General features: G+C 44.3%; 2 protein-coding genes across 4 annotated transcripts in view; one reads left to right on the forward strand and one right to left on the reverse strand.

The window, feature by feature from the left end:
- The window catches only part of ecm2 (extracellular matrix protein 2, female organ and adipocyte specific), an 83,334-nt gene extending 66,647 nt beyond the window's left edge, over positions 1–16,687 (reverse strand). For both annotated transcript variants that reach the window (XM_030133495.1, XM_030133494.1), the window contains exon 1: positions 16,620–16,687. The gene's annotated coding sequence lies outside the window, so the exon portion shown is untranslated. The remainder of the gene's footprint in view (positions 1–16,619) is intronic.
- cenpp (centromere protein P) overlaps positions 1–27,651 on the forward strand; it is a 375,236-nt gene that overhangs the window by 327,986 nt on the left and 19,599 nt on the right. The window lies entirely within an intron of this gene.

The following is a 27,651-nucleotide window of genomic DNA, read 5'->3' on the forward strand; positions in this document are numbered from 1 at the left end:
AATCACAGTATGAAAAACACAGCACAGAATTGTTAACACGTCTGTGAAGGCGTGTGCTTCTGGACTCTTTGTCCGGGCTGTGAGCGGGGAATGCGGGTGGACAGCACGGCCGAGCCGGAGGAATCCCGACAGCACCCCAACTAGGGTAAAACAGAGGATAGTCAAAAAACAAGCCAGGTCATACACGGGAGGGCAATTCAGGAGGCAACGGGACATGAGGGAAAGGCTACTCACGGTCAAAGTCCAGGCGAGGGTCGAAACACAAGGTAACACGTTGGAGGCTGAGGTAATCAGGGAATTGGCAGAATCAGAAGTCGATGTACAAACCAGGTCAGAACCAGACGAGCAGGCAGACAAGGAACAGGCAGAATCGGTGGTCGGAAGGCAAAACGGGTCAAAACGGGCAGACAGACTGACAGGTATCCAAGAACGCTGGTAAGTGAGCACACAAAGGTAGAACACAAACTGGCAAAGGAACAGGGGAAAACACAGGATTTAAATACACAAGAGGGCGGGAAGACAATTGGACACAGGTGGAGACAATCAGGGAGGAGTCAGGTAATTAGGAGCAGGTGAAACAATCAAGGAGGGGAAGTAAAGACACCAGACATGACACAAGAAGGAAACTTAACAAAATAAAACAGGAAATGACAGACAAAACAGAAAAGACAGACAAATCCAGACAGTCTGGGAGCAGACATGACAGTACTCCCCCCTCTAGGGGACGGCACCGGACGGCCCAGGAACCTCCGGGTGGCGCTGATGGAAGTCCCGGATCAGGTCCGGGTCCAGGATGTAGGATGCGGGCACCCAGGAACGCTCTTCAGGGCCGTATCCTTTCCAGTCCACCAAGTATTGAAATCCTCTTCCCCGGCGACGGGCCGCTAGGAGCCGGCGTACAGTGTAGGCTGGACCTCCCTCAATGATCCGGGGTGGCGGTGGTGGCTGGGTGGGAGGAACTAACCGGCTCTCCTTAGCCGGTTTAACTTGACTCACGTGGAAGGTCGGGTTTATCCTCATGGTCCGAGGTAGCTTCAGGTGAAAAGAGACAGGATTAATAATTTTTGAAATAGGAAATGGGCCCACGAACCTGGGTGCCAATTTGCGACTCTCCACCCTCAAGGGAAGATGACGGGTTGACAGCCACACCCGCTGGTCCCGCTGGTAGACCGGAGCTGGAGTCCTGTGCCGATCTGCAGCAGCCTTGTAGATCCCTGAGGCTTTTAACAGAGCTTGTCTGGCGCGACTCCAGGTCCTCTTGCATCTCCTAATCAGAGCCAGAGCTGAGGGGACACTGGCGTCCTTCTCCAGGGCCGGAAACAGAGGAGGTTGATAACCACAAACTACATGAAATGGAGACAGACCAGAAGAAGCACAGGGTAGCGAGTTGTGAGCGTATTCAACCCAGATCAGCTGGCGGTTCCAGGAAGCAGGATTGTGGGAGGCCAAAACTCTAAGACCGGCCTCCAACACCTGATTGAGCCTCTCAGTCTGACTGTTGGACTGTGGGTGATAGCCCGAGGACAGACTAACAGAAGCCCCGATGAGGGAGCAAAAAGCACGCCAAAAACGTGCGACAAACTGAGGACCTCTGTCCGAGACAATGTCTCTAGGGAAACCATGCAGACGACAGACATGATATAACATCGCCTCTGCTGTCTCCTTAGCAGAGGGGAGCTTAGGTAGTGGGACGAAGTGAACCATCTTGGAAAACCGATCAACAATAGTCAAAACAGTGGTATTCCCATCTGACGGGGGCAGCCCCGTCACAAAGTCCAATGACACATCAGACCAGGGTCTACTGGGAACAGGTAACGGGTGTAATAGCCCAACCGGGGGTTTATTGGAGGACTTACACGCCGCACAGACGGAACAGGCAGCGACGTACTCCGCCACCTCCTTCTCCAAGGAAGGCCACCAGAAGCGCTGCTTAATAAAAAACGCAGTCCGCTGGACTCCCGGGTGACATGTCAGCCTGGATGTGTGGGCCCAGTGGATGACCTGCGGGCGGAGGTGAGCAGGAACAAACAGACGGTCTGGCGGGACGCCAGCCGGGATGTCACAGTCATGTTAAAGCATCAATAACAGACTTTTCAATCTCCCACTGTACCGCCCCCACCACACAGGTCTCAGGGAGGATAGGTCCCGGTTCAGAATCAGATTTAACAGGCATAAAGAGTCTGGACAGAGCGTCAGGCTTCACATTTTTAGAGCCGGGCCGATATGAAAGAGAGAAGTTGAAACGAGTGAAGAACAATGCCCACCTGGCCTGACGGGAATTGAGTCTTTTAGCAGTCCGCAAATACTCCAGATTCTTGTGATCCGTCCAGATCATGAATGGAACCTCGGTTCCCTCCAGCCAGTGACGCCATTCCTCCAGGGCCACCTTGATGGCTAGCAACTCCCTGTTGCCGATGTCATAATTCCTCTCTGCTTTGGACAGTCTCCTGGAGAGGAAAGCACACGGGTGGAGCCTGTTGTCCTTTGGAGAGCGTTGGGAAATGACAGCTCCGACCCCCAAATCAGAGGTGTCCACCTCCACGACAAACTGACGGGCCGGGTCCGGGACTGATAGAATGGGGGCCGAAGTGAAAGCCCCCTTTAGCTTCACGAATGCTGCCTCTGCTTCGGGGCTCCATCTGAAACTGGACTTAGGAGAGGTTAGGGCATGCAAAGGGGCAGCCACACTGCTGAACCCCCTAATGAACTTCCTGTAGAAATTAGCAAAACCAAGGAATCTCTGGACATCCTTGCGATTGGTGGGAGTGGGCCAATCTTTAACGGCACTGACCTTGTCTGGGTCCATCTGGACACTCCCCTCCGCGATGATAAAACCCAGAAAAGTAACAGACGGGCGGTGAAACTCACACTTCTCAGCTTTTACAAACAGTTGGTTCTGGAGGAGTCTCTGGAGCACCTGGCGGACATGCTGGACATGTGACTTCTCATCCGGGGAAAAAATTAGAATGCCATCCAAATAAACAAACACAAAAACATTGAGCATGTCTCGTAACACGTCGTTAACTAGAGCTTGGAAAACAGCGGGGGCGCTGGTGAGGCCAAATGGCATCACTAAGTAGTCATAGTGTCCGCTTGGGGTGTTAAAGGCTGTTTTCCACTCGTCCCCTTCTCTAATTCTCACTAAGTGATATGCGTTACGGAGATCTAGCTTGGTGAATACTTTGGCCCCATGTAATAGTTCAAATGCTGAAGACATGAGTGGTAATGGATATCTATTACGGATGGTAATGTCATTAAGGCCACGATAGTCAATACAAGGGCGGAGCGTCTTATCCTTCTTGTCAACGAAAAAAAACCCTGCCCCGGCTGGAGATGAGGATGGACGAATCAGGCCGGCCGCCAGGGACTCATCAATATACTTCTTCATTGCGGCCGTCTCCGGGCCAGACAGAGAATACAGCCTCCCCTTAGGGGGACAGGTACCAGGACGCAAATCAATCGCACAGTCATACGGTCTGTGAGGAGGCAGCGCAGTAGCGCGTGACTTATTAAATACCTCCTTAAGGTCGTGATAACTTTCGGGTACCTTACTAAGAGCAGGGAACACCGTCTCCTGCTCCTCCGGAGAGATGACAGGTGCCACAGTGACCTGGACTGGCTTGGACGGAGGATCAGGATTCCGGGCCCCCTCACGACAGGAACCACACCCCTCTCCCCAAGCTTGGACCTCCCCCGTTTGCCAGTTAATACAAGGGTTATGGAGAGAAAGCCAGGGGTAACCTAGTATGAGAGGGTGAGAGTCAGAGTGGTAAATATGAAAACTAATTTCCTCAGAGTGACCATCTTTGAACCGGACAGTAACTGGTTGAGTCCATTGAGTAACTCTACAGATAACATGATTGTCTAAAGCCCTCGCCTCCAGGGGCTTCAGAACCGGGAGCAGGCTGAGGTGGAGCTGCTTAGCTAATTCTTCATCCATAAGATTAGCGTCTGACCCGGAGTCTATCAGGACAGGAGTCTGCAGAGACACAGAATTAGAGCAAACACAGACCAAGGGCTGAACACGAGAGGCGCTGGACACACAGAACGTTCTGCTTAAGAGAGACTCCTCATCCGCCACCGTTGCAAGTTTTACAGGGCAGTTGCTGACCCGATGCCCCTCCTGACCACAGTATAAACACAGACCAGCCACCAGACGGCGTTGACGTTCCTCCGCCGACAGACGTGTCTGACCTAATTGCATCGGCTCCTTCTTTGAACCTCCGCTGGACTCAGGTACTGGATGAGAGGGTTCAGTGTGGGGCTTACTCACGGGGGGCTGGCGGTTCCATGATGGTTCTGACTGCCAAAACGCTGACTGGTCTGAAACCCGAATAGCTGCCTCGATGACGTCATCCAGTGAATGGAGTTCCTGCCGGAGCGCCATCTCACGACCAATGGTGCGGTTAAGACCGCTCTGGAACGCAGTGATCAGAGATTTATCATTCCATTCAGATTCTGCTGCCAGAGAACGAAACTCACTGATGTACTGCCTGATGGGGCGCTCTCCCTGCCTCAGCCTCATGAGTCTTTGGCAGGCCTGTGGTCCGCGGATAGGATGGTCAAAATTTATTTTTAGCTCAGCCATCAAACTCGAGGCTGACTGAGTGATGGGAGACCCTTGTTCATACGCAGCGTTAAAAAGGCTTAGAGGGGGACCTTCCAACAGGCTGGCAATATATGCAATCTTAGCTGACTCATTAGCAAACCGGCGGGGTTGAGAATCAAAAATAAGCTTTAACTGAGTTCAAAAATTACGGCAAGTATCAGGGTTACCTGTGTATCTAGATGGAGGCGGAATGTTAGGTTCCTCCAGGGGGCTCTCGAGTGAACTAGTGTTGGCGGGTTTGACTGGCGGGACCGGAGTAGAAGCCTGGTTACGGGAAAACTGGGAAAACTGTGAGGACAGCTGAGTCATCTTGTCTATCAGGGAATGCAAAATTTGTTCATGTCCCCCCAGATGTTTCCCCTGGGACCTGACTGTCTCCCGGACCTGGTCTAGGTCTGCTGGGTTCATCTTATTGGCCAGTTTGTACTGTAATGGGGCTAGTACAAAGGCTGAACCCAAATGCAAGACCAGAATGCAGATGACCAATTGAGAGTGTTTATTAAACACAATCACAGTATGAAAAACACAGCACAGAATTGTTAACACGTCTGTGAAGGCGTGTGCTTCTGGACTCTTTGTCCGGGCTGTGAGCGGGGAATGCGGGTGGACAGCACGGCCGAGCCGGAGGAATCCCGACAGCACCCCAACTAGGGTAAAACAGAGGATAGTCAAAAAACAAGCCAGGTCATACACGGGAGGGCAATTCAGGAGGCAACGGGACATGAGGGAAAGGCTACTCACGGTCAAAGTCCAGGCGAGGGTCGAAACACAAGGTAACACGTTGGAGGCTGAGGTAATCAGGGAATTGGCAGAATCAGAAGTCGATGTACAAACCAGGTCAGAACCAGACGAGCAGGCAGACAAGGAACAGGCAGAATCGGTGGTTGGAAGGCAAAACGGGTCAAAACGGGCAGACAGACTGACAGGTATCCAAGAACGCTGGTAAGTGAGCACACAAAGGTAGAACACAAACTGGCAAAGGAACAGGGGAAAACACAGGGTTTAAATACACAAGAGGGCGGGAAGACAATTGGACACAGGTGGAGACAATCAGGGAGGAGTCAGGTAATTAGGAGCAGGTGAAACAATCAAGGAGGGGAAGTAAAGACACCAGACATGACACAAGAGGGAAACTTAACAAAATAAAACAGGAAATGACAAACAAAACAGAAAAGACAGACAAATCCAGACAGTCTGGGAGCAGACATGACAATGTAGTCATAGATTTATTGCATTGCATAAGAGAGAGAAGGTCCATTGTTTATTGGGCACTGAAATACCTGCCAACACAATGTATGCCACAGTGAACAAACTTGAAATTGACAACAATTACAGGAGTCGGGGCTTTGCTTTCACACTCAGGACATAGGCCTACATGACAGTGCCCACGGAGTTTTCATCATGGCAAGACCACAGTTTACGGATGTGCAGAGAGCTTTCATAGTGACAAAATTCTGCGAAACTGGTAGCATCCAAGAAACCATCCGGCAGTTTCAAGACAGCTTCCCTTTTTCTTGTGGGGGTATCTTAAAAACCGTGTGTATCAGATTGTTCCACAAACTCTTCAGGAACTCCGAAATCGCATCACGGCTGAAATCCAAGCCCTACGACGAACACGAATGGCGAGAAGAGCTGTGTTAGAGATGCGACAACGAGCACAGATTTGCATCAATCTGAATGGTAGCCAGGTTGAAGGTCGTGCCGGACGACTTCGTTGAGACAAAACATTTTGATGGCGAGTAAACATGCTGTAATGGTTGACAATTTCAATTTCATTCACGGTGGCATAAACTGTGTTGGCAGATATTTCGGTGCACAATAAACAATGGACATTCCCTCTGTTATGCTATGCCATAAATCAATGATTCAATTGCCAGACATGCTCAATAACCACATCAATATGACTGTATAATCAAAAGAAAAATAAGCATTTCCATTTCAGTGGTACAATTTCTTTAAATGAAAAGAGCGTTTTTTCTGACTCACCCTGTATAAAGACTTGCGTGGATTTCATACTGAAACCTGGCGTATGCCCAAGTCCAGAAAAGTCCGAACGCACAAAAAAATCCAGATGTATAAAACTGAGCGTACGCCTGAATCCACGTACATTTCCTTTATACATCTCAATCAGTGTGGAATTGAGCGCATATGTTGGCGTACCAGACTCCTCCCTCTCCATGCCCACATTTAAATATGCAAATCAGTATAAACGGGATCTGCAGGTGGGATTCCCTCTGGGATTCCCTTCTCTGTATGATCAGATGATGACGTCAAGGTGGACGTGAAGCAGAAGCCAAAACAGGTGGAGGAAGAAAAGAGACAAACTGAGACTGTTTGAGCAGAAAGTCGATCATATTGTGGGTGACACTTTTCTCACAGGGCTGACGCGGATCACCCCCAAGGTAAATATATATTTAGTACTTGTGGAAGTCACACATTAGTTCATTCTACGGATCATACAATAGTCTGATCACAGCCAAACAAGATAAAGGTCCATGTGTAATCATACCAGGATATCAAACAATAGTCTGATCACAGCCAAACAAGATAAAGGTCCATGCGTAATCATACCAGGATATCAAAGAGGAAATCAAAGACTCTGACTCCTGTTTAATCACTCAAATTATTATTTTCCAACAATGAGACAGAAGACGGTCAGACGCAGTATCATCCTCCTGTCACAGAGGCTCCCTGTTGACTCCCCGGCGTTTGCCGGTCCTCCGGTCCGCCACATCCCACTGCTGATGCCCGTCTGGCCGGTGTCCAGAACACCGGCATGGGTCTGTGCTGACCCAAGTCACAAGAGGACATCGAGAGGACAATCGGCGGAGTCAATGAGCAACTGGACCGACTAATAATGTTCTCACAGACATGAACACTACATTAAATGCATTTATCAACCCGTGAATTTTGGGTCCTTGTCTCTTTATATGGTTGTTGCTTAATGTCCTACCGGGCAGGATTGGCATTGATGGGTCCAGGGTTGGTCTGGTTCTGGTTGGTCTGGTTGGTTCTGGTTCTGGTGGTGGATGTGCTGCTCTGGCAGTGGGATGATGTGTCGGTGTGTTCATTGTTCTTCTGTGTATCTCTGATGTGCCCATCAATCGGAGGAATGACCTTTTTCACATTATTAACAGTTTTTCAGTGTCACCTCTAAGTGTCGCCAAAGGTTCCAAAGCACTAGAAACATGCGTACGCCAGCTATGGAGTTGGCGTGAAGGACTGCACATTTCCACAGTCATTTCAGTCTTTAAACATCTGAACGTGAGCGTGGAAAAAGGGGTACACCAGGTTTTTGTGCGTACGCACGCTTTATACGTGAGGCCCCTGGTGTTCAGAAGGCTCTGTGGACTCAACAGAGCCCCAGGCCCCAACGACGTAGTGACTAAGAGAAGCAGTGAGATCCCGAACATCGGCGTAGCCCCCCAACGTCTAGCAGTGTGGCAGCGATAACTACAACCACACCAACAGGCGACAGGGATCTGGTAGCCAAGCGGCCAATATCACCAGCAGAACGGCATGCTGAGCGAACATCACCATTACCTGCAAGTCGGCCCCCGCTGCCCCCCCGACGTCAATGACATCTAGCACCGGAGGAACAGGCTCCTGCAGCAACGGCAGCTCGTCTTCAGCCCGGGTCCATGACAGGTTGGCCTCTCACACCTCCCCAACACCAGAGGAACAAGCCCCAGCGGTGGCAGCGGCTCATCCTCAGCCAGGGCCTGTGGCAGGTCAGCCTTCTCCACCTTCTCCAACCCCCCGACATCTGCGGCACCCAACACCACTGTCTCCCTGAGGTAGCTGTACAAACTTTATAAATTCAACCATTCCCAAGCCATACAAACTTTATAAATTCAACCATTCCCAAGCAATGCAAACTGTATAAATTCGACCATTCCCAAGCATATAAACTATTTAAACTTGACCATTCTCAAACATACAAACTACATGAACTCAACCATTCCCAAGCAAGGTAGAAGGACTTTGACAAAGGCCTCCAGCCCAGCTTCCCAGCCGACAAGCCTAACAACCCATGTTGTTTTAAAGGTAAAACCTCGAAAACGAGTCTTAAAAAAACATTGTAGAACCAAACTGTTTCAGACTCTCAGTCAGGTCAGAACAGTCTGGGACCCCTGCAGCAAACCAAAGGGACTATTATGTGGACATTTAAATATTAGAAGCGTTGATAACAAATATGAACAAGTTGAACACCTTTTATGCAACTCCAATATTGACTGTTTTGGAATTTCAGAATCTTGGTTGAAACACTCATCTGCCAAAACTTTGGCAATCATGCCTGGTTACCAAGTGTATAGGAAAGATAGAAAAATAGGAAAAGGTGGTGGGGTTCTGCTCTATGTCAAGAATACCCTAAACAGTAGATAGCTAGAATGGCCTGAAAACATAATGTTTGACAGTGTTGGGGTAGAAATTAATCTCTCAAAAGAAATATCCTTTATTCTAATTTGCATGTATTGACACCCCACTGCCAAAGTAGAGTTCCATGACCAACTAAAAATCTTGTTAAATTCCTGTGACTCCTAAAAGGAGATAATAATACTAGGTGACCTTAAAGTTAAGTGGGATGACAAAAAGGGAAGAAAAAATCTTGAACGAATTACTGAATATTATAATCTATAGCAAACAATAGAGAAACCTACTAGAATAGCAAATACATCTCAGACAAGAATAGGCCTAGTGTTCACAAACATAGACAGAATCCAGAAGACTTTTAATTTTCTGACTGGTCTATTAGACAACAATAGAGGGTATGCACGTGACGTCACCGCTAGCGAAAGTCACCATGGTTATACCCACTGAGTGGCAGAAAGAGGGAGATGAGTAGCGGCTTTGGCTTGAATACTGGGAAAACTTCAGAACAATCTAAAAAATGGGAAAGAGCTGTTGTGCCATCGATTGCACAAATAGGTTTAAAAAGTACTCGGAGCTATTGTTTTACTGGCAACCTAAAGCCAAAGACAGAAGAAGCAGATGGATCGCTGTAATTCATAGAAATAACTGGAATCCAGGCAACAAAACCAGGATTCGTGGCAGGTAACATTAATTTATGCTGTATTCTTGCGTAAAATCATACCTTAAATTGCATATCGTTTTGGCTAATGTTACTTCATAGTAAAGCTCTTAATGTTAGCATCTGTCATTTAGTTCTATATTTGATAACTGAAACGTTTTTGTCTTGAGTTGTGTGATTATGAACCTTGTGCTTTACATGATTTGTAAACTAGTTTAAACTGAGGCTAACCTAATTTTCCAAATAAGGGGGTACTCTAGCACAAAGCTGTTGTAGCTGTGTTGTATCAAGTATTTGATGTTAACTCTACTTAAATACCCAAAGTACCAGTAGATCATACACTCACTTGGGTCAGTACTAAGGGTTAAACTACATTACTGTAGTTAGTATAATATTATATAATAATATTATAGTATAATAAAAAATATAATAGTATAATAATAGTATAATCAGTAGCGAACTGTGAGCACTACTGCTGGGCCTTTACTTTGGCAATCACCGCCAAGAAAATACATCTGCACTGACATAAAACCTCAAAAACAATAGTTTGTTGAATTGAAAGCACTCACCAGCTGTAATTCTCTAATTAATGATGACAAGGATGTCAACAACTCTTTGGCTTTTGTATGCTTTCAGGCTTTGCATTGGGTATTTTCCCGGCGTTGAAATCAGGTACATATAAATGTCAGGATACGTGATTTCCGGCCACATATCAATGCTCGTAGACCACTTGTTGTTTGGTAGCTTGTATGGATCCATGTCGAGTCCAATTGTCTTTAATTTCATGTTATATTCCACATTTTTCCCGGTCTCGCTGTAGTTACTGCTATGCTCCGCCATGTTGAGCCGGTTTGTTTTTGCCACTCAGTCTGATTTAGAGGGGCGTGGCCCAGGGGGGAAGTGACGTATGTGCATTCCCTCTATTGTATTCTCTTTTCGAGAAAACTTACTAAACAGAGGTTAGCTAAATTACAAAGTACTCCACCCACCTCCAATGATAATGTAATTCCCAAGAATCAGACCTAGAATCTAAATGTAGCCTTGTAAATGGTAGACTGGAATGAAACTCTAACTTACACTAGCATTGACATCACTTGTGACTCATTCATCTACAAACCCAAAGAGGTAATAGCCTCTTTCACCTATAGAGGGAGGCACAAGCCAAAGAAAGGTGACAGCCTGACTTGGTTAGACCAGCACTGCAGAACTCTATTGAAATCTAGAGATGCACTGCTCAAACAAAGCCTGGAATCTGGTTTGTCTTAGACAGGCAAAAGTTTCACCAGCTGGAGCACCATCTCAGTGGATATCAGGAACAACATGTGAACACTAGCTCTTTAAAGGGACAGCTGAATGTTTATTTTAATCTTTGAAACGTAGGCACAAATGTCGTTTTGTACTGTATTGTAGTGATGGAAATTCCAGCTTTGTTTAGAGAACCAGCTCTTTTGGCTCAGCTCACTAAAAGGAGCCGGCTCTTTTGGCTCCCAAGTGGCTCTTCATATTTTTTGGTGCTTAAATTAATTTATTAGCAACAATAATGTAAAGTTATGCGCAATATGAATTACAAATGTTTAAAAAAAACATGCACTATATCAAATGTGTATTATATAAATACATCTTTATTTATACACTCTACAGTGTGATAAAAAATAAATAAATTTGAAAGTGCAAAAAGAAACGCTTAACTATTTACAAATTACCTTTACTAACTTAACTATTTTACACTTTAAGCTTTTGCAAAAATTGGCTCATAGAGCTCTGGGTTGTACTTTTCGGTGTTTGTGGTGGTGTACTGGACGATTCTGTAGATACTGCAGTAGCAGTAGACAGTAGACACACATGCACCTTCATTTATATCACCTTCACTTGCTTGTCTTTTTTCTTCCAATTGCATTGGTGGATGAACACTTCTCATGTGCCTGTGCAGGTTGCTTGTGGAGCCAGCTCTATATGAGATTTTTGTCTTGCACACTGTTAAAGTGTGCAAGTCCGGATTCTGGCTTCCACTGCAATAAACAATGCTTTCACGTGTGTTCTCTTTAGCCGCTATTGTGGGCATATTTATTATAATTTTTACTCACAACTCATATAGCGCGTAGCAACAACTACAGCCATGACCATGAGCGCCAAACAGGAGAAGGACAACAGGAAATACATATACAACATCCTGTAGGCGTCTACAAAATAAAAGCCTCTTTTACACAGGGAGTAAGAGCGCTATAATAACAAATACTTAACACCCCCACGCGCTGTTAGCTCACTGGGTAACACATTTACAATAGCATTGCATCTTATTTTACATAAACACATTTTTTGTTAGATGCCAAACATTTTTTGTGCAAAACATTTTAACTTTTGTTTAGTGGCTGGCTTTGTCAAAACATCAGCAACCATTTGATCAGTAGGACAGTACTCCAGAATAACTCTTCCAGTGGTTACAACACTCCTGATGAAATGGTATTTCACATCAATATGCTTGCATCTCTGTCTATTGACAGGATTCTTCGCAAGTGCTATTGTACCTTGATTGTCTTCGTACACTTTTGTTTTAGCATATGTGTAATTGTCCAAACCTTTCAGTAGCTGTTCTAGGTAAAGACTCTCCTGCATAGCTGAAGCTAAAGATATGTACTCTGCTTCACAGGTAGACAGAGCCACTGTCTGCTGTTTTCTTGTCTTCCATGAAATGAGTGAACTTCTTTCACTCAAACTGGCACAATACCCTGATGTGCTGCGTCTGTCTGTCTCATTTGATGCCCAACTTGCATCACAGTAAACTTTAAGACCAAGTTTTTCTGTAGATTTCTTGAAATATAGTCCTTGTTCAGTTGTACCTTTAAGATACCTGAAGACATGTTTCACTGTATTACAATGTTCCACAGTCGGTTCACTAAAGTGCTGAGAGAGTTTACTCACAACATAGTTAATGTCAGGCCTGGTGCATGTAGCTAAGTATATTAAACTTCCCACTGCCTCTCTGTACTGCCTGGGTTGTTTGAACTTTTCTGCATCCTCTGTATAGTCAAGTTTTGGTTCACAAGGAGTTTCTCTCGGCTTACAGTTTTGCATTTCAAACCTTTCTAATATCTTTTTCACATATCTCTCTTGTGACATTTTGACGTGTCCATTTGTTTGTTCAAAATCTATTCCCAAGAAATGTTTCAGTGTTCCCAGATCTTTCATTTTGAACCACTGAGTTAGCATTCTTTTTACATCAAACATTGCATTTTCACTGTTAGCAGCCAGAATAAGGTCATCTACCCATACTATGAGAATCACTTTTCCACCATGTTTTTCCTTTGTATACACACAATGATCTGCAGCATTTTGCACAAAATCATTTTCACACAGATATGAGTGTAACATAGTGTTCCAGTTTCTGCCTGATTGCTTGAGTCCATACAAAGATTTGTTTAGTCTACACACCAGTTTTTCACCTGTTTTTGACCTTATCTCATACCCTTGTGGCTGCTCTATGTAAATCTCACAGTCAATGGGTGCGTGTAGGTACGCTGTCTTGACATCCATCTGATGCAAGATCAGGTCCTCCTGCGCTGCTTTCTGCATGAGAACTCTGACACTTGTCATGTCAGCTGTAGGCGAGAATGTCTCATCATAGTCTGTTCCTGGTTTCTGGTTGTATCCTTTAGCTACAAATCTTGCCTTGTATTTGTCCGATCCATCTGTGTTCACTTTGAGTGAATAGACCCATCTTCCACCTAGAGCTTGTTTACCTGATGGTAGCTGGGTTAGTTGAAATGTTTCATTTAACTCCAGTGAGCGCATCTCTTCGTCCATGGCGCTTTTCCACTGTCTTGACTTGGATGATGTCACCGCCTCTTGATATGTTTTGGGTATGTCACACACTGCTCTGTAACAAAAGTCAATACAAGTCTGTAATTTGTCCATTGTGTCACCCATCTCAAAATCTTGTAGATAGGCTGGTTTTTGTTTCGTTCTAGGTGGATTTCTCCTCATCACACTTTCAGCACTAGTTTCTGCTTGCTCAGTCTCTACTTGTTCATTTGAGGTCTCAGAATTGTTTTCTGCCATGTTTTCAGGTTGAGCTGTATCTCGTTCTTTCTCTTTTGCATCACAAAGTCCACTATCACTGTTTTGATTGTCAAACTCTGCATTAGACTCCAATGTTTGGGTCTCCTTTTCTCTGCTTGCTTTGGTTGTGAATTTCACCAACCTGTGTTTTTGGACCTTTGCTAGTTCGGGGTAGTATACCAGATAGGCTGGGCTATTTTTATCGTAGCCTACAAAAATGCCTTGTTCACATCTGGAATCTAGTTTGCCCTTTTCTTGTTTGTAGCTAAAACATGTTGATCCAAACTTTTGCAATTGAGACACATTTGGTAGTTTTCCTGTCAGTAACACATATGCCGTTTTCTTTGTTCGCCTGTTGTAACATCTGTTTCTCACATGGGCAGCTATTTGAATTGCATAGTTCCACATTGAGTCTGGCAACTTGCTCTCCAACAGTAAACATCTAGCCATATCATAGAGTGTTCGCCAACCTCGTTCTGCTGTGCCATTTTGGTGTGGCGAGTAAGGTGCAGATGTCTCATGTCGGATTTTGTTCTTTGTTAACAACATCTGAAAGTCTTTGTAAACTCAGTGCCATTGTCTGAACGTAAGCACTTGACCTTTCCATAGGGTGCTACATCAGCTAAAAACTTTTCTGTAGCTAAAACTGCATCACTTTTTGACTTGAGGAAATACACTAGTATTGCACCTGAATAATCATCAGTAAAAGACTGTGCATACTTGTACCCATCTATACTTGTTGTTTTCATTGGACCTGCTAGGTCAGTATGGATAAGCTTTAAGGGCTGCTTTGCTTTACTGTCTGGCTCCCTACTTCTTGTCTGGGTAAACTTGCCTTGTGTACAGATTTCACACATCTGATCTGGGTTTACTGCATTTCCCTTAATGTCCATACCTTTTACCACACTCTGGAGTTTGATTACATCCTCAAAATTACAGTGTCCAAGAATCTCATGCCAGGTTTTTACATCATGACACACTTTACACTGGTCAGTATTATCAACAGTAGGTAAGTAATACAGCTTTTCATATTCATGAATGCTAAATCTGTTACCATCTTTGGTGATCATGTGACTGTCCCTTTGCTTGAAGGTTATCGTTGCTCCTCCACCAGTTGCTCTTGACACTGAAAAGATGTCATGGGGATATGAGGGCATATACAGAGCATCCCGTAGTTGTGCTCTGTGCTCTCGTCCATCGCTGTCCAGGAGATGTATCAACGCTGTTCCTCTGCCTTGAGCCATTCCACTGCAACGTGTCCCATCAGCAAGTTCCACTGAATGAGTCTCTGGCTGGAATGTGCTGTCAAAGCTTATAAACCTTTTGACGTTGTTCACGATGTGGGATGTTACTCCTGCATCCACCATAATGCCTTTTATTTTAACTTTGAGGGTTGAACTATCACCTTTGCCTTGTACTGCTTTGAAAAAGTAGTCGCTTGCTTCTTCATCTGTGACTTTTCTTGCATTGTCCTGTTTATCTTTCCTTTTACACAAGGATTCTTTGTGTGTGTTGCTTTTGCAGAAGTTGCACCACACTTTTTGAGTACATTTCCTTGCTCTATGTCCTTTTATTCCACATTTGAAGCATGTTATGTGTGGTTCAACACCTTTTCCTTGGCTGTTGGTGTACTTCTTGTGGACATCTCTCTCATGCTTTGCATCTGTTTTCATCACATTATCTGTGGTCTCTGTTGTGCTCATTTTCTCTGATTCTTCATAGATTCTTAATCTTCTTTTAAAGTCAGCAAATGTAACATTGTCCTCATTTTGCGTTATATGTACAGCCAGTGGTTTAAAGGTATCTGGTAAACCGCCAAGAATCATGGCTATGATCAATCCATCACTTAGAGTCTCACCGGCATCACGTAGAGCTGTGATCAGGTTCTCTGCTCTGATGATGTAGTCTGTAGTTGACTCACTATCCGCCTTCCGTAGTTTTGTCAAAGACGTGTACAGGTTTATAATCCGTGGCTTGCTTTTCCCCGAGTAATGTTCCCTCAGTAATCTTAATGCTTTTCTGCCATACGTAGCATCATGCCTAATTAGCGACAAGCTTTTATCATCAATAAGTCTTATCAGTTCAACATAGCAATCCGGGTTCTTTGTCCTATTGGCTGCTCTCTGCTCCTCACTAGCTGGCTCATTTAAAATAGTCTCTCTCAAGTTTAGAATGTGTAAATGTCCCAAAAACCTTGTTTCCCAAAGGTCGTACTTGTCCTCTGATCCATCAAAGAACAGTTGCGGGAACAGGGTTCCTGCAGCACGAGTCGCCATTTTGTCCTCTCTCGCGCCTCTCAACTTAGCTCTTGTACTTTGCTAACTTAGCTCGTGGCTCGCGTAATATGTCGCGGTAACTTCTTCTTCGAACACGTATAATCGTTTATTTGCTAAAAGTCCATGGTAAGCTCCGTGTAATACTTCACGTTTGCTTTACCTCCTTATCCTTTATTTTCTTCAGCACAGATCCGCCCTTACACACCTGCTTCAGCAGCCGTGTCGGTCCGTCGGCTCAACGTTGCTTGTAACCTGGGTGTCTGGGCCCATAACCTGTTAAAGCGTGCAAGTCCGGATTCTGGCTTCCACTGCAATAAACGATGCTTTCACGTGTGTTCTCTTTAGCCGCTATTGTGGGCATATTTATTATAATTTTTACTCACAACTCATATAGTGCGTAGCAACAACTACAGCCATGACCATGAGCGCCGAACAGGAGAAGGACAACAGGAAATACATATACAACATCCTGTAGGCGTCTACAAAATAAAAGCCTCTTTTACACAGGGAGTAAGAGCGCTATAATAACAAATACTTCACACACACTCTACATTCTGCCTTAGTTTGGTCAATGTAATTGAAATGTGTCCAGATTTTTGCTGCGTTTCCTGTTGTCATTCATTTTCTTAACTTTTTTTAACCTTACCAGTCCGTTTGCGTTGTGCTCCCTTCTCTCTCATTCTCTCTCGTCTCCCTCCCTCCTATTCATGTGCTTGCTGTGTGCTGTGTGTATAACTCCACCCCTCTCCCCTCTGCTCAGCACAGACAGAGATGACGCCACACATACTGACCAATCAAATGTGGCTTGAAGAGAAAAAAAAAAAGAGAGAGAGGAGAGAGAGAAAGAGAGAGAGAGAGAGAGGGAAGAAAACAGCGGCTCCCAATCAGTAGCCGGCTCCCGTCGTTCACGTCAAAGAGCAGGCTCTCTGAGCCATTTTGTTCATGACCGACACATCACTACTGTATTGTAATGTTACGTATTGTCTTTTAAGTAGTAATGTTTCTTTTAGTCCTTGACACGTAGGCACAAATGTTGTTTTGAACTATATCATAGTGTATTGAACTGTACTGTTGGATAATGTATTGGACTGTCTTGCTCTGAACTGCACTGCACTTCCACTCTGGATCACTGTTATTTATTTATTAAGTGAGGACTGCAGATGAAAATTAGCACTGACTCTAACTCCGGCATATTTACATGTTTATACTGAAATACATACCAAGAAGTCTGTCTGTCTGTCAGTCTGAGATATTTGTCCATCCCATTTCTTGGACACTATTCACTTGATTTTTTTTCAAATTTGCCACACAAGTTCTTTATCACTAGGAAAGGTGCAGTGCACAGTTTGATGACTGAATATCAATTTTTGGAATTTTTACAATATTTGAAAATTTCAACTTACAATTTAGTCCATCCAATTTCTCGGACACCATGCACATAATTCTTTTCAAATTTCCTGGTGGCTGGTGTTGCCGTTTGGGGTTCCAGCTGGTGCTGGGGCTGTGTCCGGCTGCTGCGCTTGGGGGGACTTGCAATGATGTTCCCCATTTCCTGGGGGGACAGCAGTGCTCTGGGTGCACGTGTTCAGTTTGTGGTGTTTGGTTTCTGGGGGGGGGGGGGGGGGGGGGGTATTCTGGGGGCCTTTTCTTCTCCTGCTGGGGGGGCAGGGTTGGGAGTTTGTGCACATTTTGGTATTTTTGGAGGGTGCTGGCTGGGGTTGGCTGGCCTGTCCACGGGGGGTCTTTGCGGAGGGGAAGGCATCACCCTAAGCATACTGATGCTTTGGTCAGCGGGGGTGCACCATGTGTGTGTTTTTTTGGGGGGGCAGGTTGGGAGGGTTGTTTTGGTAGGTGATGGTTTGGTCAGCGGGGGTGCACCACACGTGTGGTTTTTTTGGGGCAGCTTGGGTGGGTTGTTTTGGTGGGTGTGTGCTCTTTGGGCGTTTCGGGTGCGTCTCAGCCAGGCTGCGGTGGTGATGGTGACTGTGGTGATTTTGGTTGCGGGGGCCATGATGGGGAGTTCTAATGTCGTCACATCGCTAGTAGACGTGCAGGTGTGTGTTGGTGTGTGGGGGTGGCTGTGTGTGGCTGTGCGTGCATGTGGGTGTTTTTACCCATGTAGGTGGGTGCATGTAAGCGTACATGTGGGTGTGTAGGTGGGCCTGGGTGTCTGTGTATGCGTGCATATGTGGGTGTGTCTATGAATGTTGGTGTGTGCGTGTAAGCGTACATGTGGGGGTGTAGGTGGTGTGTGTGTCTGGGTGTCTGTGAGTGTATGTGCATGTGCTTATGGGGATGTGTCTATGTGTATGAGGGACTGAAGGGGGTGTGGGGTTTGAGGGTGGGAGTCGGAGGGGATGGGGGGGTGGGCCTCCGGGCCTCCGGGCCCCCAGGGTGGTTGACTGGGGCATTGAAGGGGCAAGAAGTTATTTTTACAGTAAAATTCCAGCAGCTGTGGTTGCCAGAACATGACCGTAGATTTACGGTTAAACATTTTCTTCATTTACAGTAAAAAAAAAACTGTATTGATGCAGTTGATTTTACAGTTTAAAAATGTGCTTGATTCTGTTTTACTGTAAAAAATAAAGTTTTAACATTTAAAATACACCTCGTTTTACTTGAAAATTTACGTGAAGTTATTTTATTTGTAACATACCGACAGCTGTGGTTGCAAGAACTCTACAGTCAAATTACGGTAAAACATTTTCTTTATTTACAGTCAAGAAATGTATTGATGTTGTTGAATTTATGGTCAAAAATTGTGCTTCATTCCTTATTTTACTGTAAAAACAAAATAAAACAAAACAAAAGGTTTTAATCTGTAAAAAAAAAAATTGTTTTGCTTGAAAATTTAAAAAATTTACATGAAAATACCATATAAAATAGTTTGTACTATGACATATAAGGTTTTTTTGCTTGACAATTAACATCTTAAAATATAAATTACAAATTTATTCTGTGAAAATTCCCAGAAATTACCGCAAATATTAAGGCAGAGACAGAAATTACCCATAAAAATTTCAGTCAGATATATATTTTCTTTTAAATATACAAATTATATGTGTATATATCAATACACACACACATATATATGTGTGTGTGTGTGTGTGTGTGTGTGTGTGTGTGTGTATGTATGTATGTATGTATATATATACTTATTTATATATATTTACACACATACATACATACATACATATATATTAATATATATACAGGGTGGGGAAGAAAAATTTACAATGAACATTTAGTTGTTTTTTCTCAGCAGGCACTACGTCAATTGTTTTGAAACCAAACATATAATGATGTCATAATCATACCTAACACTATTATCCATACCTTTTCAGAAACTTTTGCCCATATGAGTCATCAGGAAAGCAAACGTCAAAGAGTGTGTGATTTGCTGAATGCACTCGTCACACCAAAGGAGATTTCAAAAATAGTTGGAGTGTCCATAAAGACTGTTTATAATGTAAAGAAGAGAATGACAATGAGCAAAACTATTACGAGAAAGTCTGGAAGATACTATTAAAGAAGAATGGGAGAAGTTGTCACCCGAATATTTGAGGAACACTTGCGCAAGTTTCAGGAAGCGTGTGAAGGCAGTTATTGAGAAAGAAGGAGGACACATAGAATAAAAACATTTTCTATTATGTAAATTTTCTTGTGGCAAATAAATTCTCATGACTTTCAATAAACTAATTGGTCATACACTATCTTTCAATCCCTGCCTCAAAATATTGTAAATTTTGCTTCCCCACCCTGTATATATAGGACCTGGACCATTGGACCTGGACCAAACAACAAATCAGCCCCCTTCCTCCCCATCACTACTACACACTGATAAACAAGAACTGTGTTTTTATGCAGCTACATATATATATATATATATATATATATATATATATATATATATATATATATATATATATATATATACATATATATATATATACACACACACACACACACATATATATATATATATATATATATATATATATATATATATACACACATATATATACACACACACACACACACACATATATATATATATATATATATATATATACATATATATATATATATATATATATATATATATATATATCAAGGAGATGCTTTGTCCCCCCTGCTGTTCTGCATCGGCCTAAACCCCCTCAGCCAGATCATCTCAAAGAGTGGCTTTGGGTACCACCTCCGAAGTGGAACAACCATCAGCCACCTCCTCTATATGGATGACACCAAGCTGTATGCCAAGAATAAGCGTGACATTGACTCCCTGATCCACCTCACTACAGCAAAGACATTGGGATGTCATTTGGACTTGATAAATGTGGGCGGATGGTATCTAGAAGAGGAAAGGTGATCACAACTGAAGGGGTCGAGCTACCTGAAGGAAACATTACAGATGTGCAGGACAGTTACAAATACCTGGGGATCCCACAGGCAAATGGTAATCATGAGGAGGCAGCTCGGAGGTCAGCCACAGCCAAATACCTACAGAGGGTAAGAAAGGTCCTGAAAAATCAGCTGAACGGCAAAAATAAGATCCAAGCCATTAACACCTACGCGCTACCAGTGATCAGATACCCCGCTGGCATAATATCCTGGCCACTGATATCAAGACAAGAAAGCTCCTTACGGTGCATGGAGGGTTTCACCCTAAGTCCAGCATCCTGAGGCTGTATACAAATGAAAGGAAGGGGCCCGAGGACGAGTAAGTGTCAAAACTACTGTCCAGGAGGAAACGGCAAACCTCCAGGAATATGTCAAGAAAATGCCCCCCAATGACAAACTGATAAGTGAATGCCTCAGGCAGCAAAAGCCCAGTAAGGACGAGGAACCCGAGGGGCTATCATGGAAGGACAAACCTTTGCATGGCATGTACCACCAGCAAATTGAGGAAGTGGCTGATATTGAGGAAACATACCAGTGGCTGGATAAAACTGGACTGAAAGACAGCACAGAGGCATTACGCATGGCTGCACAAGAACAGGTCCTCAACACCAGAGCAATAGAGGCCGGGGTCTGCCACACCAGACAAGACTCCAGGTGTAGGCTGTGTAGAGAAGCCTCTGAGACAGTCCAGCACATCACAGCAGGTGTAAGATGCTGGCAGGCAAGGCATACATGGAGCGGCATAACCAGGTAGCGGGCAAAGTGTACAGGAATATTATCTGTACCCAGTATGAACTGCAGGTCCCAGGATCCAGATGGGAGACACCCCCGAAGGTGACAGAGAACAAACAAGCCAAGATCCTGTGGGACTTCCAGATCCAGACTGACAAGATGGTAATGGCCAATCAGCCTGACATTGTGGTAGTGGATAAACATTGAAAGACAGCGGTAATGATGTAGCAGTCCCAAGTGATAGCAACATCAGAAAGAAAGAGCATGAGAAGCTTGAGAAATACCAAGGGCTGAAAGAGGAGATAGAGAAAATGTGGGGTGTGAAGGCAACAGTAGTGATCAGGGCACTAGGGGCAGTGACCCCCAAACTGAGAGGATGGCTCCAGCAGATACCAGGAACGTCAGAGATCTCTGTCCAAAAGAGCGCAATCCTTGGAACAGCTAGGCTCCCAGGCCTCTGGTAGAGGACCCGAGTCTGAAGGAGACACCGCCCAGGTGGGCGAGAAGAATATATATGTGTGTATATGTATATATATATATATATATATATATATATATATATATATATATATATAATATATAACATATAATAATATATTATGTATTATATATATATATATATATATATATATATATATATATATATATATATATATATATATACGTATATACATATATACACACAGTACAGGCCAAAAGTTTGGACACACCTTTTCATTCTTCGCATTTTCTTTATTTTCATGACTATTTACATTGTAGATTCTCACTGAAGGCATCAAAACTATGAATGAACACATGTGGAATTATGTACTTAACAAAAAAGTGAATGTTGCTGAATGTTAACATTGAGGGCTTCTGTACATACATGAAAAGTATCAAAAGAACTGGTACAAAGCATGGAAGGTGTCGGGAAATAGATTAGATAGATAGATAGATAGATAGATAGATAGATAGATAGATAGATAGATAGATAGATAGATAGATAGATAGATAGATAGATAGATAGATAGATAGATAGATAGATACATACATACATACATACATACATACATACATACATACATACATACATACATACATACACGAGGGAAGTAGTTCAACTGACATCCTGCTGATTGTCAGTCATAGTTATGTAAAACCAAAATGGCTCCCAAACTGGTGCTGTGGTTCCATTGTTAACCTTATGAAGCATACATTCATATGAAGCAGTCTTTATCATCTTGTTGACCCATTCATTAAACTGTGGGGCTTTAAGTGTTTTCCAGTGTTTAAGAGGGCGCGGATTTAATCAGTCACTCAACATTGTACTGTCATAGGTCTACACTGTATGAGATTGGAGGATTTAAACTGCACTGCAGATTATGAAGTACTTGAGCAGAATTGCCTCTTTAATGCTTGGAACCTAAACTGTAATCATTTTTACCAGATCAGTTGAAATTCATAAACTGCAACAATAACTTCTCATTCAGGAGTCTAAATAAACATCATGACAATCTAGTTTCCCTTTTAACAAATATAGGACAGAGCTTTAAAATTATTGGCTGTAGTGAAACTTTGTTAAATAAAGGGTCTTATTTAGATATTCTTAACTTTGATGGATATAAATTATCCAACAAAAATAGACTTGGTAGATCAGGAGGAGGAGTCTGTTTTTATGCAGCCTCTGAACTTTCAGTTATTATTCGTGATGACCTCATCATTCAGGATGGTCATTCAGATTCTCTATTCATGGCGCTAGATGTAAATAATAGTAAAAAATATCATTGTAGGAGTAAGTTACAGACCACCAGACTCTGACATTGATAATTTTAAAATCAAACTAGAAAAACTCCTATATTGCATGAATCAAAGAAATAAAATATATTTCACTCTGGAGGACTTTAACATAGACCTAGCCAAGGATGATTTAAGGATTATTAGGCCCGAGCCGAGTAAAGCCGGCGCAGGGCCTATTGAGTCTGCAGTGGGCACATGGGGACGAAATCACCAGTGACGCGGTCGCCTTTCGCCACTGTCGCCACTGTCGCCACTCTCACACATATTCACATTCACGGCACTGAGACCTTTTCGAAGATCTACATGACGTGCAAAAATCGCAGATTTACACCTGCTCAGAATGAATGGGAGTCAATGGGACACGCCCACTCGGGGTCAGTCACATGGGTGTAAGTGCACGACACGTGACATCTGACCCCACAGACATGTGGGGGACCTTGAGAGCTTTCAAATAAAGTCAAATATGTGGTTACCACGGAAACGGCTATATTGTTCTTGCTCAGATTATTCTTAGGCCGGAGCCGAGTAAAGCCGGCGCAGGGCCTATTGAGTCTGCAGTGGGCGCATGGGGACGAAATACGAACACCGATTTGGCTCAAATTTGACTCAGACGTCCATCTCCCAGGCCTACACCCATTTATAAAAAGAAATTGAAATGTCACAATATAGCGCCCCCTACAAATGTACATTTACAAAAATGACATCAGGTCGGACATACGAACACTGATTTAGCTCAAATTTGACTCAGTGGTACATCTCGCAAACCTACAACCATTCAATGGTAGAAATTTATTTTTAGCTGCATAGCGCCCCCTACAGATTTACTTATACAAAACTTTCTTTAGTTTGGATATACAAACAAAGATTTGCCTCAAATTTGAATCAGTTGTCGATCTCCCAGGTCTACACCCATTCATCAGAAGACATTGAAATTTGGTGCAAGAGTGTCACCTGCTGAACGATGGACATACTTCTACTGGACGTGCCCGTGGCGAGGGCCTTAAGATGCTGCTTGCGGCTTTAATTATTTTTATTTTTATTCTTTTTAGGCCCGAGCCGAGTAAAGTCGGCGCAGGGCCTATTGAGTCTGCAGTGGGCGCATGGGGACAAAATCGCCAGTAACGTGGTCGCCTTTCGCCACTGTCGCCACTCTCACACATATTCACAATCACGGCACTGAGACCTTTCCGAAGATGTACATGACATGTGCACAAGTCGCATATTTACACCTGCTCAGAATGAATGGGAGTCAATGGGACACGCCCACTTGGGGTCAGTCATGTGGGTGTAAGTGCACGACACGTGACATCTGACCCCACAGACATGTGGGGGACCTCGAGAGCTTTCACATAAGGCCAAATATGTGGTTGCCGTAGAAACGGCTATATTGTTCTTGTGCTCAGATTCTTATTAGGCCCGAGCCGAGTAAAGCCGGCGCAGGGCCTATTGAGTCTGCAGTGGGCGCATGGGGACAAAATCGCCAGTGACGCGGTCGCCTTTCGCCACTGTCGCCACTCTCACACACATTCACATTCACGGCACTGAGACCTTTCCGAAGATGTACATGACATGTGCACAAGTCGCATATTTACACCTGCTCAGAATGAATGGGAGTCAATGGGCCACGCCCAGTCGGGGTCAGTGACGTGGGTGTAAGTACACGACATGTGACATCCAACCCCAAAGACATGTGGGGGAGCTCGAGAGCTTTCAAATAAGGCCAAATATGGGACTGCCATAGAAACGGCTATATTGTTCTTGCTCAGATTATTATTATTATTTTTTTTTTTTTTAGGCCCGAGCTGAGTAAAGCCGGCGCAGGGCCTATTGAGTCTGCAGTGGGCGCATGGGGACGAAATCGCCAGTGACATCGTCGCCTTTCGCCACTGTCGCCACTCTCACACATATTCACATTCACGGCACTGAGACCTTTCCGACGATGTATATGACATGTGCACAAATCGCATATTTACACCTGCTCAGAATGAATGGGAGTCAATGGGACACGCACACTCGGGGTCAGTCACATGGGTGTAAGTACACGACACGTGACATCTGACCCCACAGACATGTGGGGGACCTCGAGAGCTTTCAAATAAGGGCAAATACGTGGTTGCCATAGAAATGGCTATATTGTTCTTGCTCAGATTATTATTATTTTTATATTTTTAGGCCCGAGCCGAGTAAAGTCGGCGCAGGGCCTATTGAGTCTGCAGTGGGCGCATGGGGACAAAATCGCCAGTAACGTGGTCGCCTTTCGCCACTGTCGCCACTCTCACACATATTCACATTCACGGCACTGAGACCTTTCCGAAGATGTACATGACATGTGCACAAGTCGCATATTTACACCTGCTCAGAATGAATGGGAGTCAATGGGACACGCCCACTTGGGGTCAGTCATGTGGGTGTAAGTGCACGACACGTGACATCTGACCCCACAGACATGTGGGGGACCTCGAGAGCTTTCACATAAGGCCAAATGTGTGGTTGCCATAGAAACGGCTATATTGTTCTTGTGCTCAGATTCTTATTAGGCCCGAGCCGAGTAAAGCCGGCGCAGGGCCTATTGAGTCTGCAGTGGGCGCATGGGGACAAAATCGCCAGTGATGGCATATTTACACCTGCTCAGAATGAATGGGAGTCAATGGGACACGCCCACTTGGGGTCAGTCATGTGGGTGTAAGTGCACAACACGTGACCTCTGACCCCACAGACATGTGGGGGACCTCGAGAGCTTTCACATAAGGCCAAATATGTGGTTGCCATAGAAACGGCTATATTGTTCTTCTGCTCAGATTCTTATTAGGCCCGAGCCGAGTAAAGCCGGTGCAGGGCCTATTGAGTCTGCAGTGGGCGCATGGGGACGAAATCGCCAGTGACGCGGTCGCCTTTCGCCACTCTCACACATATTCACATTCACGGCACTGAGGCCTTTCCGACGATGTACATGACATGTGCACAAATCACATATTTACACCTGCTCAGAATGAATGGGAGTCAATGGGACACGCCCAATCGCGGTCAGTCATGTGTGTGTAAGTGCACGACACATGACATCTGACCCCACAGACATGTGGGGGAGCTCGAGAGCTTTGACATGAAGCCAAATACGTGGTTGCCATAGAAATGGCTATATTGTTCTTGCTCAGATTATTATTATTTTGTAGGCCCGAGCCGAGTAAAGCCGGCGCAGGGCCTATTGAGTCTGCAGTGAGCGCATGGGGAGGAAATCGCCAGTGACGCGGTCGCCTTTCGCCACTGTCGCCACTCTCACACATATTCACATTCACGGCACTGAGACCTTTCCGACGATGTACATGACATGTGCACAAATCGCATATTTACACCTGCTCAGAATGAATGGGAGTCAATGGGACACGCCCAGTCGCGGTCAGTCATGTGTGTGTAAGTGCACGACACGTGACATCTGACCCCACAGACATGTGGGGGAGCTCGAGAGCTTTGACATGAAGCCAAATACGTGGTTGCCATAGAAATGGCTATATTGTTCTTGCTCAGATTATTATTATTTTGTAGGCCCGAGCCGAGTAAAGCCGGCGCAGGGCCTATTGAGTCTGCAGTGAGCGCATGGGGAGGAAATCGCCAGTGACGCGGTCGCCTTTCGCCACTGTCGCCACTCTCACACATATTCACATTCACGGCACTGAGACCTTTCCGACGATGTACATGACATGTGCACAAGTCACATATTTACACCTGCTCAGAATGAATGGGAGTCAATGGGACACGCCCACTCGGGGTCAGTCACGTGGGTGTAAGTGCACGACACGTGACATCTGACCCCACAGACATGTGGGGGACCTCGAGAGCTTTCAAATACAGTCAAATACGTGGTTGCCACGGTAACGCCTATATTGTTCTTGCTCAGATTATTATTATTATTTTTTTTTTTTTTTTTTGTCTTATTTTTCTTTCTCCTGCGCTTTGAGCTCAATTTTGACCCCCTGAACATTTACGAAAACTCACCAAATTTTGCACAAAATTCAGAAATGCAAGAAATTGAATTTACATATAGGTTTCGAAGATGTCGGTAAAGAAATGTTGCCGCAGCGCCCCCTTGAAAAGTGGAAATGCATTACGCCAATGGGAGCACGTCCAACGTAAAGTTTGTTGTAGAGCCATCAAAATCGGTACACAGATTCATCATGAGGAGACAAACAAAAAATATTATTATGGCCACGCCCCAAAACCAACCCTTTGTCAGCCATATTGGATTGAAATTTCCAAAATGCTGAGTCAGCGTTTTCGCTGACGTTGTATTTTAACTATCTCCTCCTTGGCCGTTTGGCCGAATGAGCTCAAAATCGGTGTACAGTATCTAGAGAAGTAGGGCATCAAAAGTTAGCCGAATTTTTTGGATAGGTGTCACCGTTTTTGTGTGACGACGTCGCAAACTTTGCAAAGTTTCTTCGTGAATTTACTATTACAAAAATTGCTTCAGCTCAGACATACGAACACTGATTTGGCTGAAATTTCACTCAGATGTCTATCTCCAAGGCCTACACCCATTTATTAAAATAAATTGAAATTTTGCACTATAGCGCCCCCTACAAATGTACATTTACAAAAATGAAATCAGTTCGGACATACGAGCACCAATTTGGCTCAAATTTAATTCAGACATCTGTGTCCCAGGCCTACACATATTTGTCAAAAGAAACTGAAATTTTGCACTACAGCGCCCCCTACAAAAATTTTTAATATTTTTTTATTAAAATTTCTTCAGTTCGGACATACGAACACCG

This window comes from Sphaeramia orbicularis, chromosome 5 (genome assembly GCF_902148855.1).
Source record: "Sphaeramia orbicularis chromosome 5, fSphaOr1.1, whole genome shotgun sequence".
In the NCBI taxonomy this organism is placed as follows: Eukaryota; Metazoa; Chordata; class Actinopteri; order Kurtiformes; family Apogonidae; genus Sphaeramia; species Sphaeramia orbicularis.